The following is a 10,630-nucleotide window of genomic DNA, read 5'->3' as shown; positions in this document are numbered from 1 at the left end:
AGGCAGGCGAAACAGCCCTACACAGCCCTGCCGCAGTACACGGATATAATCATACCGTTATTAATTTCTTGAGATACGCGATTCCATATTATATTCCCTTTTAATCAAATTCTAAAAGTATGCTTGTTGACTCCGGTATCACGTTAGTTAAAGACTTCGAAGCTTACAATGTTTAGGGAGAAATGGAATACTGGTGTGTATTTTTTTCTTTAAAGTACCAAGACCAGCTATATACTGTATGTTTACGTTCCAAAATTAATATCGTTTATGGCCTTCACACGCGTTACAGTATGCTCCTATTCTTTTTATGCTCAGCTACTAAGATTTCCCTTCAGTGGTAAAATTCAATATCTACAACGGGCACAGTAAAGACGTTTACAGTAAGTCTTTCTACGACAGACCAACGGACCACGAGTGCCCCTGTCGGTCAACCAATCACGCACCGCGGTACCCCGTGTCATCTTACCTGCGGTACGTGTCTGTACCGCTCACTTTGAATGGCTGCATCTGTAGGGCTGTGAAGATTAAACATTTCTCCAAGCCCATAGTTTCTCATTTCACCTCTGATGGCCATGACCACACTGATCTCTCCGTCTGCGTTCTTGTCACGAACAGTTCTTTCCGGGCCCTATGCGGACAACACGATCCGAAAGGTGAAAAAACAATAGGGAAAAATATCATGCAGGAGTCGGTCAGGAGACAGGGGGGCGTGTCCATGCAGTGATGGTGTCCGGGGGGAGTGAATCCAGGGCGAACAATCCAAGGGTAAATCCAGAGGGGGAATCCAAGACGGGAGGTTTAGTCCAAGACCAGGGGATCCATCCGAAGTTAAAACCAGAACCGGGTCGGGACTGGCGGGGCAGGGAATCAGGAACAGGAAACTAAAACCATAACGGAGCCAGATGCAGCAGGCTCTCACGATGCGGAAATCAATGAGAAGCCTCGGGCAAACGCCTGCATCTGGCTTTAAGGCGGAACTAAAGAGGGGCTGGAATAAGGAACAGGTGTGGGGAATGGGACAGAACGAGGAAGGGCTGGAGCGCCCTTAAGAGGAGGAGTAACGATCGTGACAGTTCTCAAAGTAGGATTTCTTAACTGCTATAGCAGAAAGACTTCAGAAACTAAAATTATCCTGAAACTTGGTTCACACCTTCCCCCTTCTCTCACTGACAGACTTGTTTCCTTCTAATTCTCTCTATTCATTTGTAGGTTTCGTTTCACCTCTCCTTACCTCTCTCAACCTCACACCACTTGATTGGTCACTCTGCCTCTCCCCTGCTCCCACCTCCTCTCGCTGGGCTTATGTTTTCCCATGCTATATTATCTTTGCTGACTGCCCTATCTTTCTTACACCTGAAGAAGGATCCACAGCCAAAACTTTGTGTTTTCTTTCTTCTCTTTTCAGCATGGAATAAACCTATTACTTGTTCCTTTGCAGCCTATGCATGCTGACGCAGCTACCCGCCTGAACTATAACAAACATTTAGATTTTTGTTATGTCAAGCAGTGCTAGACTTCAATGACAAAATGAGAAGTGTCTTTCTTCTGTCAATTGGTTTGTGCTGAGCAGATGTACTGTAACAACTATTAATTAAGCTGATTTACAATGGAAAAAGGAGCTGCCCCCCACTCACACAACAAGCTCCTAAATAGTTGCTATTAATCGGTGGAGTACAGTAGGTGATGGCACCAGCCTGTGTATATCATACAGTATGTGGTGGAGGGCATGCAGCTTAAAGTACTAGTGGACACTGACTCCACCATCTCATTGTAGAGCCCTGAAGAAACGACTGCATTACTACAGTATGAGACTGCAAGGCCACATAGAAGGAGACACATGTTCATCTGCAGCATTGAAAGGCTGCTCAGAAACTGTGTTAGAGTAGGGGGTGCTGCCTGTGAAAATAGGAGATCACACCTGGTGCCAGGAGTTTTGGTTAGCCCTCATCTGAGATTTCTTTATGATTTCTTTATTCTAAGCTGGGACTTTTTTCAACAGACAGGAGCTTAACTGGACCTGACCAAGGCAGAGCTGGTCCTGGATAACTGGGTTCTTCCCTTGGTGCCGGAAGACCGGGTGATGAAGAGAACCTGAGGATGAAGAGGGCAGAGGAAAAGAAGAGTCCTAGTCTGGGCTCAGGAGTTCAAGATAGCACCAGAGTGGAGTGATGAGAGGGACCTGGATCCCCTGGGTGTGAAGAGCAGAGACAGAAGGGGTGGTCCATCCAGCAGAAGGTTCATGCGCTGACAGAAATGTGAGTGCGTCATACCAGTGTGGCAGAGAATTAGATACCACCTTCATGTCAGGGATGGGGCACTGCAAACCCTTCTGGGGGGGAACCCAGCCCCCCTCTGAAGACAGAGGGTACACCCACTTGCAGTTCAATTGAAAGGTGGGAATGCCCCGCAGTCAGAGAGGGGTCCACGGTCACCAAGAGGGCCTGCAGTCTAGGACAACAGTTGCATCTTAAATAGCTTATGGTGGGTTTCCAAGACACCTTTTCAGCTTAGGACAAGGACTGTACTTATAGCAGCCTGGTACAACAACTGTATGAGCACAAGGACTGCTGCATCCCTCCCCCCAACATTTAGTGATTACCAAGAGGGTCTCTCAGCTGGTGTGCTGAGCTTCTCCAAGTCGAGCCCCAAATTGAGTGGGCCTGCAGGGCACCTGTCCTTCTTGCACCACATTCTCCTCCTCTTGGCACTCAACTCTCTTCCAGTGGGCACAGGCTTCATCTGCACATAGATGCTGGGATACAGCATCAGCATTGATGTGCTGAGCCCCAGGGCAATGCTGGGCTGATATTTCTATAGGGCCTCTAGCCACCAGGCGAGCTGCCCCTCTGGTTCCTTGAATCCCACCAGCCACTACAGTGAAGCATGGTAGGAGCGGACAAGGACACATAATATTATACATTTTATTTTTTTTCCATAGGTTCCCTTTCTTTTTTTACCATTATTTATTCAGCATTATAATGTACCATTAGTAACACATACAGTAAAAATAAAAAAAAGGCTAGATTAAAAAAAAACATTGAGTATTCGTTTGAATGAATTTGTCCCATACTGAAAGGTGCATTAGTAACCAGGTGGAACATTCCATTAATTGGTTTCTAGGAAACGTGGATATATGGAGTATGCTGTTTGTTTTAGTGTCTGTCTATACCCTGTAATGGACTGGCATCCCATCAAAGGTATCCAAGGTATAGTCTGGTTTGCACCCATTGCTTGCTATGACTCTGTACTGGATTAAATGGTTAGAAAATGGATGGATTGGTGGATTTAAATTTTAAAATTTAAAAGACAGTATGGAAGATATTGTCTTCTATCGATTTAAAATTTAAAAGACAATATGGAAGATACTTCAAAATTAGTTTTCTTAATACATATAAATATTTTCAAATATTGCTGAAGAAATTATTAACAACATAGGTAAACTTAGTACATAGTGCCTTTGTAAATGTGTGGCTCAACAGATGGGTTGAAATTTTAAATATTCTTTGAATTACCTAGTTATTTAAAGGATTCAATGAGAAACTGTATGGATTATGCGCTTGGTTTAAAAGAAATAACAACACATGGCATGCAAGTTAAAGTTAAAGTTAAAGAAAATATAAAGTAAATGTAATATAAATGTCAATATAGTATATAAATTTAAATTTTATTATGGTACAAACATTATCCCTACGGGGCTGATTCAAACCCAGGTGTATCGCAAATAGTCTAGAATTCTTCCACATGCCACAGTAAGCATTCACTGCGTCACTTGGCAGTTTACAAAGAAGTGCAGTCATACAACAAATTATTTGAAAAGTATAAAAAGATGTTTGACATTACAATGCAGTGTAATGAAGTATGCTCTTTGTAGTATGGCCCATTTTGCTTCAAGCATTTTGAATGGCTGGATCTGTACATCATAATTAATAATTAATTAATATTCCATTTTAATTGTATTTAAATAAGACAACAGATTTAATTAAGCTAATGTTTTCACAAACAATTAATGCACCACAAATGCCACCTATTAAACTTCTTTGACGAGTGAAGATTCTTGGGGCAGTGTAACAAATTACACCACAGCATGGTGAAGTCATTTTGCCACAACAGTGAGTTCTGACTTGCAATCGGAGTGCCTGCATCAGTATATTTCATGTGAAATAATGTTTTTCTGTTTTGTATGTTGATGTACGGGATATTTAGAAGATATTCCTCCTGTCTTCTTTGATGTTTTTTATTTTTTAAACTGTTTAATTGATTATGATATGCTTTGTTTATTCCGCTTATTCGTATCTGATTTAAACCTGAAAAAATGTTTAATAGGTGAGCTATCATCCATTCAACCTCATTTCTTTGGCTGCATCTAAGCCATAAATGTGTTACTAAATCTCACTACTTAGGGTCTAGTAGTCTATAGTCTAGGGTCTATAAAGTTGTAAAATTTATTTTACTAAACAGATTTGTAATATAAAAGGAGAGTTCTTGCATAGATATTAAAAGCTGTAAGAAAAAGTGGAGGTCAAAAGACAAAAAATATAAACTGGAGGGGATTGAGATGCACATAATTTACAGGGTTTTGAAACCTTCAGTAACAGACTTACAAACCTTTTTTGGTGACTGAAGAAAAAGCAATAGGTCTGTTGTTGTTAAATGGTGTATATAGTGAAAAATATAGAATTTATATTTGAGGAAGTAAAAATGAAACAATACAGTAGTTATCTTATAAGTAAGGTTACAGACAAGAAGATGCCATGTAGCTTATTTTTCAAGTACTTCATTATCAAAAAATCTCTTCTACCCATTTCTTGAAAGTTACCACTATTAGCTCCAACAACAGTGCTAGATAGCTTGTTTCGTACTCTTACAACCCACTGGGTAAAAGTGTGCCTCCTGCTCTCAGTTTTGAATTTACTTCCTTGTAGTTTCCATTTGTGGTCTCAGGTTAATTCTGGAGATATTCCCTGGGTTGATTTTGTCATTGTCTTTGAGAATTTGGATTATCTGTATCAGGTTCCCTTATTATCTTCGCCATTCAATACAAAATTCTTCAGTTCCTTCAGCCTGACAGTGAAGGACATTCCTTTAAGCCAAGTACAGTAGCTGGTTGTTTTTCTTTGGAATGATTCCAGATCAAAAAGTCTAAATTAGGCTGTATTTGTACGTTACATGATTTTTACATTTCTTCCTTTAGATGAAAGATGAAGGTTTTTGCAGGTTGAACATTTACAACATAAAATAATTTAGTGTTTTAAATTTTACAATTATATTATATTTTTATATTATTTACTATATACAGTATATTAGGCCAGCATGGGAGGTTACATTTGGAAATACACTCAGTAAAAACGCAACAAACCACCCTCTTTCACAGAATGAAATCAGGTCTCAATGGGGATACAAACCCAATCCAGGCTTACTTGGTAAAATTCTCCAGCCTATAACCTAAGAGAAAATATTATCTTTTCCATCATATAAATCTCTTTTACAACACTAATCCATTGTTCAGATGTTGGAGGTTCTCTAGTACTATTTTCTTGTGATCAGTCACAACTAACTGACAGCTTAAAGAATTCCTAACATGGATCTATCCTTTACTTTACTTACTTCCACATAAAAAAACTTACATTTTCCTAAATGCCTACTGCCTGTAATTTGAGAATTAATTGTTTCTGAGGAACTTTATCAAAAGCCTTCTAAAGATTCTAAATACACTGTATCATATGCAATGTGGATGTCCATCGCTATTGTTGCTTGTTCATGGACTTAATTTGTTTAGTCAAAACCTAAACCTTTTTTAAATCCACGTTAATTATTTACTAGGGTATTATTTTCATATACGTGATCCTCTAGTTTAGTTCTTATAATCATTTCCATAACCTTAAATGTAAAATATTTTAGATTTATTGAACTCTAATTACTTGATTCCATTTTCTCACACTTTTTTGGATAATTACATTAGTAATTATCCAACCTATGGGTAAACCGAAGAAGGCTCCAAAGCCAAAACGTTGTGTTTCCTTTGTTCTATTTTCATTATACATGGAATATAGTTTACTTGTTCCTATGGGTACTGTGGTCAACTTGTCTTAAGCAACGTTTGAGAATATTTCTTAATTGAGAATTGAGAATAGTGAATATTGTCTTCAAAACATTTAAAACTGTTTTAAGCTCAACAATGAAATGAGAAAAGAAGATCTCATGAATAATTTAAGAGCAAATGTTTTTCAGACTGAAAATCAGATGTACAGTACTGTACTTCTTTACACAAAGAAATGTTTGTCAGGAAGAAACTACCAGCTGTAAGAGTACAGAATCTAACAAGTATCAAGAAGCACTATTTGTCACAGAATGCAAACCTTTGAAGGAGGACCAAGCTGTGGTTAATTAAGTTATATTAATGGCCAGGTGTCAATGTATGCCTCCCCTCAAAGTTTTTAACTTGATGTTTTCTAATGTAGACAGTGGAGCAGGAAAGAATTAGTAACAATTTAAGAACACACTGGGTGTCCAGACATGAAGTAATTACCACACCCTAGGTATTGATGTATGGATTTATGAGGAGTTGCTGAGCCAGTTTGACCAGGCCTTGGGCAGAGGGAGGGGGACATGAAAGCAAACAAAGAAGTGATCGGCTCCATGACACCTGAAAGTCTACATATTCACAGTTCACAATTGACCCAAGCTTCCTCCTGATAATCTACTGGGCACACTCACTCCTGACAGAGTCAGTGGAAAACCCTCTGAGAGGACTGGCTAATGGAAGGGATAAAACATTCTGAACCTGAACAGAGGGAGTACTCTCATCTCCCCGAGAACCCCTCGACACAAAACAGACAGCAAAAGGTAAGCCGTGGCCTGTGAGATGATAGAGGAGAGCAGGGGAACTATTGGTCCAGGAATTGCAGCCAAGGGAGACATTGGCAGTGTACTGTGCAGAGACGTTTATTTCCTGGAGTCAAAGAAACAGGCCTGGTGAGCCAATACCGAACTGAGTGGAATGTAATCCAGCCTGCAGGAGGACATCCAATATAGCCCCAGAAGAGATTGGGAAAATTGGACTGGATGGCATCCCTCTTCTCTGTGTGACTGTTCTTCTCCATACCAAACAAAAAATATTTTTTAGCGCTCTCCCCTCATTACTTAAAAGGATGTATGGCTCTCTGGAATCCATTGTGCCCATTGGAGTTGCCTTATTTTGCTGCAGATGTTGTTTCTTCCTTGGGATATTGGTAAATTTTGATCTCTTTAGAAAATAAAAAGGGGCACATAAATGAAACTAATATCTGTTGCTGTCACGAAGCGTCTTTCAGGACCCTATGCAGACGGCAAAATCCGGAGGGGAGTGAAACAAACACAGGGAAAAAAGGACTAGGATCGGGGCTGGAAGAACAGGGAGGCGGGTCCAAGGTGCGCTGGTGCTCGAGGGTGAGGGCGTGGTCCAAGGCAAACAAGTCTGAAGGGTGTTCATTAGGAAATCCATGTGGAGGCAAATGTCCAGAACCGGGTGGTCCATCAGTGACGAAGACAAACGAAGTTAAAAGCCGGAGCAGGATCCGGCAAAGGGTCGGGGGAACAAAAAGGGTAATAGGGCCAGGCACTCCAAGCCCCAGACCCAGATGGTCAGGACACCGTTGTGAAGCCTATGCCATCGCCAGCGTCCATGTTCCAAAGCTGAGCCTGGAATAATGGGAGCATCTGGCTTTTAAAGGGGAGACTGGAACAGGAAGCAGGTGCAGGAGATCAGGTAAACGAGGAAGGGCTGGAGCGTCCTTATGAGGAGGGGTTTACGATCGTGACAGATCTGTGTGTACATTGGTGATGCTGGGAGATAAACATAACCTGTGGTAAAGCAGAGGGAGCCTAGCACCTCTTTGTATTTGCTAAGTGGCAAAGTCGTACATGAGGCAGGAATAATTATTGTATGAGATGTTACCTTACCGTGACATATTCTCTCTGCTACCATATTCCTTAAGACACAGCACAGCTCAATGTGCCCGGAAACATGCTTTACTTTAACCAAATAAAACTGTCTGCTCTACAAAACAGAAAGCTACTGCCTATATGATCTGAAACTGCATTATCAAGAGTTTTAAAACAGTTACTCTGCAAAACAACCTATCAAGGTTAAGAGATTAATCATGTCTGAAGAAAAGAGATAGGCTGTCTGCTTTAAATCTAAGCAGAACTAATCATGAATAAAGTCTTTGAAGTGTCATTTCAATTCTGTTGTAAGTGACATGAAACTGTTATTGCAACTGGCCATATTTTTTTTGTTACTCATAGAACAGACACAAGAAGTCATTTTCACAAAGGAATATATTTGGTCAACATGTTTGGTATTCACTTTTTTCAAAATTCTCCAACAAGTAATATTGAACCTTATTTTTATTTGACATTTATTACTGATGGATTGGTATCCTGAGTCTCTTTTCAGAAGACTGCTTTCACGTCATTAATATTTTTATAATAATTGTGCATATTACTATTTATTAAATCATAAATAAAATATAAGGTTAAAAAATAACATAATGTGGAAACTGTATTGAAATAATATTTTCTTCTCAGTGCTTTTTTTCTGTTGCTGTGCATGAAAATATCCTACAATTCCCAATTGCTAGGAGCAGCTAAAGTAATTCAAAAATTCAATCTGAATCTGCTTCCGTGTATTCTAGTTTTTTTTATCTCTTGAGTCATCCTGAACTATTTCTGTTTATATTCTCTTCTTCTTTGTGTATATTATAATTGCTTCTTTGCTAATCTGCTTCTGTTTTCACCCTCACTGCATAAAAATACTGCTATGATTCTTTTTTAACCTTCATGCTTCCTTTGTTCCATGCATTTTTATTTTTTAGTATGACAGGAACACGAGAAGCTATTTTTGCTTTAGAAAAAAGAAAAGCAACATGGGAGTCAGCCCTCTTTTTCTGGGATCTGCCAGTGTCTCTGAAGGCCTTTCCCTAAATAATGAAATGCAATCACACAAAAACATACTAAAAAGAAGATTTCCAGGTTCCACATGAAATCTTTCCATGAAACACTAAGATGTCTCATGCTCCAGGGATAGACCTAATTTTAAACAAACATGAAACAGGGTCCTGGAGTAAGAAACAAACACAAATGTATGCAGTTCTCTTCTGTTTCCTTTCCTTTTGGTGGCAAATCTTACACAAAATCATAAATGTATACCATTTCTGTGCATATTGGTCCAAACTCACGAATATTCAGTGCATAATATAATGGGTTGCTGAGGGTTATGCACAGCTGCTGCAGATTTCTGCATGTGAAAAATGGAAAACTGCATTGCTACATTGATCAAATACTGTGAGAGCACTTCCTGTGGGGTCATTCTGATGAAGCAACACTGCAGCAAGACAAAACTCAACAATGGCTTTACTGCCTGATGACAATGTGACAATGTTGTGGTAGATGCACTGTTTCCCAGATATTAGCCTCACTGAACATTTGTGAGATGAGATGGGAAGATGTGTCACATCTAGCGTGCAGAGATCTTTAACCAGGTAAAGTCCCAGATGTTTTTGTTAATTTTGGGACAGTCTGGAACAGTATGGTCACCAATCTTTCCATTAGAAACAAAGTCAAATACCTTTAAAAAACAAAGACCAGGGCAAAATCAGTGATTGTTGAAATGATTCTACCATCACCTTGCAAGATAGAACAACTTATATTGTTAATATGTAAAAATTACACATAACTGACATAATGATGCCCTAAAGTGTGTTTTCTCAAGCTCTGAACTCAACGAGGATGGGATTTGAACCCACACGTGTAGAACACAATGAATTAGCAGTCCATTGCCTTAACCACTCGGCCACTTCGTCAAAGGCGGCCACCAGCAGTCAGCAACAGCCATATCACCCTGCAACTCACAACTGGCAACCCACTGAAGTTAAGCAGGTGTGAGCCTGGCTGCTGCTGGAAGAGGTGTTAGTGGGGCCAGCAGGGGGCGCTCACCCTGTGGTCTACGTGGGTCCTAATGTCCCAGTATAGTGACGAGGACACTAAGTAGTAAAAAGACCTAAAACCGAGGTCCTGACTCTCTGTGGTCATTTAAAATCCCAGGGTGTTTCTTGAAAAGAGTAGGGGTGTAACGTAATTAGCAGCTGATTTAAGGAGGACACTAGCCAAAGTTAATCCACGTAAAGTTGCTGCAACCGATAATATACCTGGCCACATGCTCAAGGAATGTGCAGAACAGCTAGCTGATGTCCTCACAGACATTTTTAATATCTCCTTGTGCCAGGCGGTCAGCCCTGTATGCTTCAAATCTCCTATCGCCCCGTGGCACTCACACCAAATATCATTAAGTGCTTCGAGAGAATAGTCATGAGCCACATTAAGTCCAGATTCTATACCCCTCTGGACCCCCTTCAGTTTGCATACCGCCCCAATCGGTCTACTGATGATGCTGTTTCTCTAGCCTTTCACCTGGACCTGTCCCTCCTGGATAAGAAAGACTCTTATGTAAGAATGCTTTTCATTGACTTTAGTTCAACATTTAATACAATCATCCCCATGAAGCTGACAGAAAAATTGAGCTTGCTGAACCTTAACACCTCCCTTGTTACTGGATTCTGGACTTTCTGACTGAGAGACCTCAAAGAGTCTGGAT

The 10,630-nt window shown here is 40.2% G+C and overlaps 1 non-coding gene across 1 annotated transcript; it reads right to left on the bottom strand.

Annotated features, from left to right (window-relative positions):
- Window positions 1-9,757: 9,757 nt before the first annotated feature.
- On the bottom strand, window positions 9,758-9,839 carry trnas-gcu (transfer RNA serine (anticodon GCU)). Its single transcript has one exon. It is a non-coding gene; the product is annotated as a tRNA-Ser (tRNA).
- Between the last annotated feature and the right edge of the window lie 791 nt (window positions 9,840-10,630).

The sequence above is a fragment of the Atractosteus spatula genome, chromosome 3, assembly GCF_055471065.1.
Source record: "Atractosteus spatula isolate fAtrSpa1 chromosome 3, fAtrSpa1.hap1, whole genome shotgun sequence".
In the NCBI taxonomy this organism is placed as follows: Eukaryota; Metazoa; Chordata; class Actinopteri; order Semionotiformes; family Lepisosteidae; genus Atractosteus; species Atractosteus spatula.
This window is presented reverse-complemented; position numbering and strand designations above follow the sequence as displayed.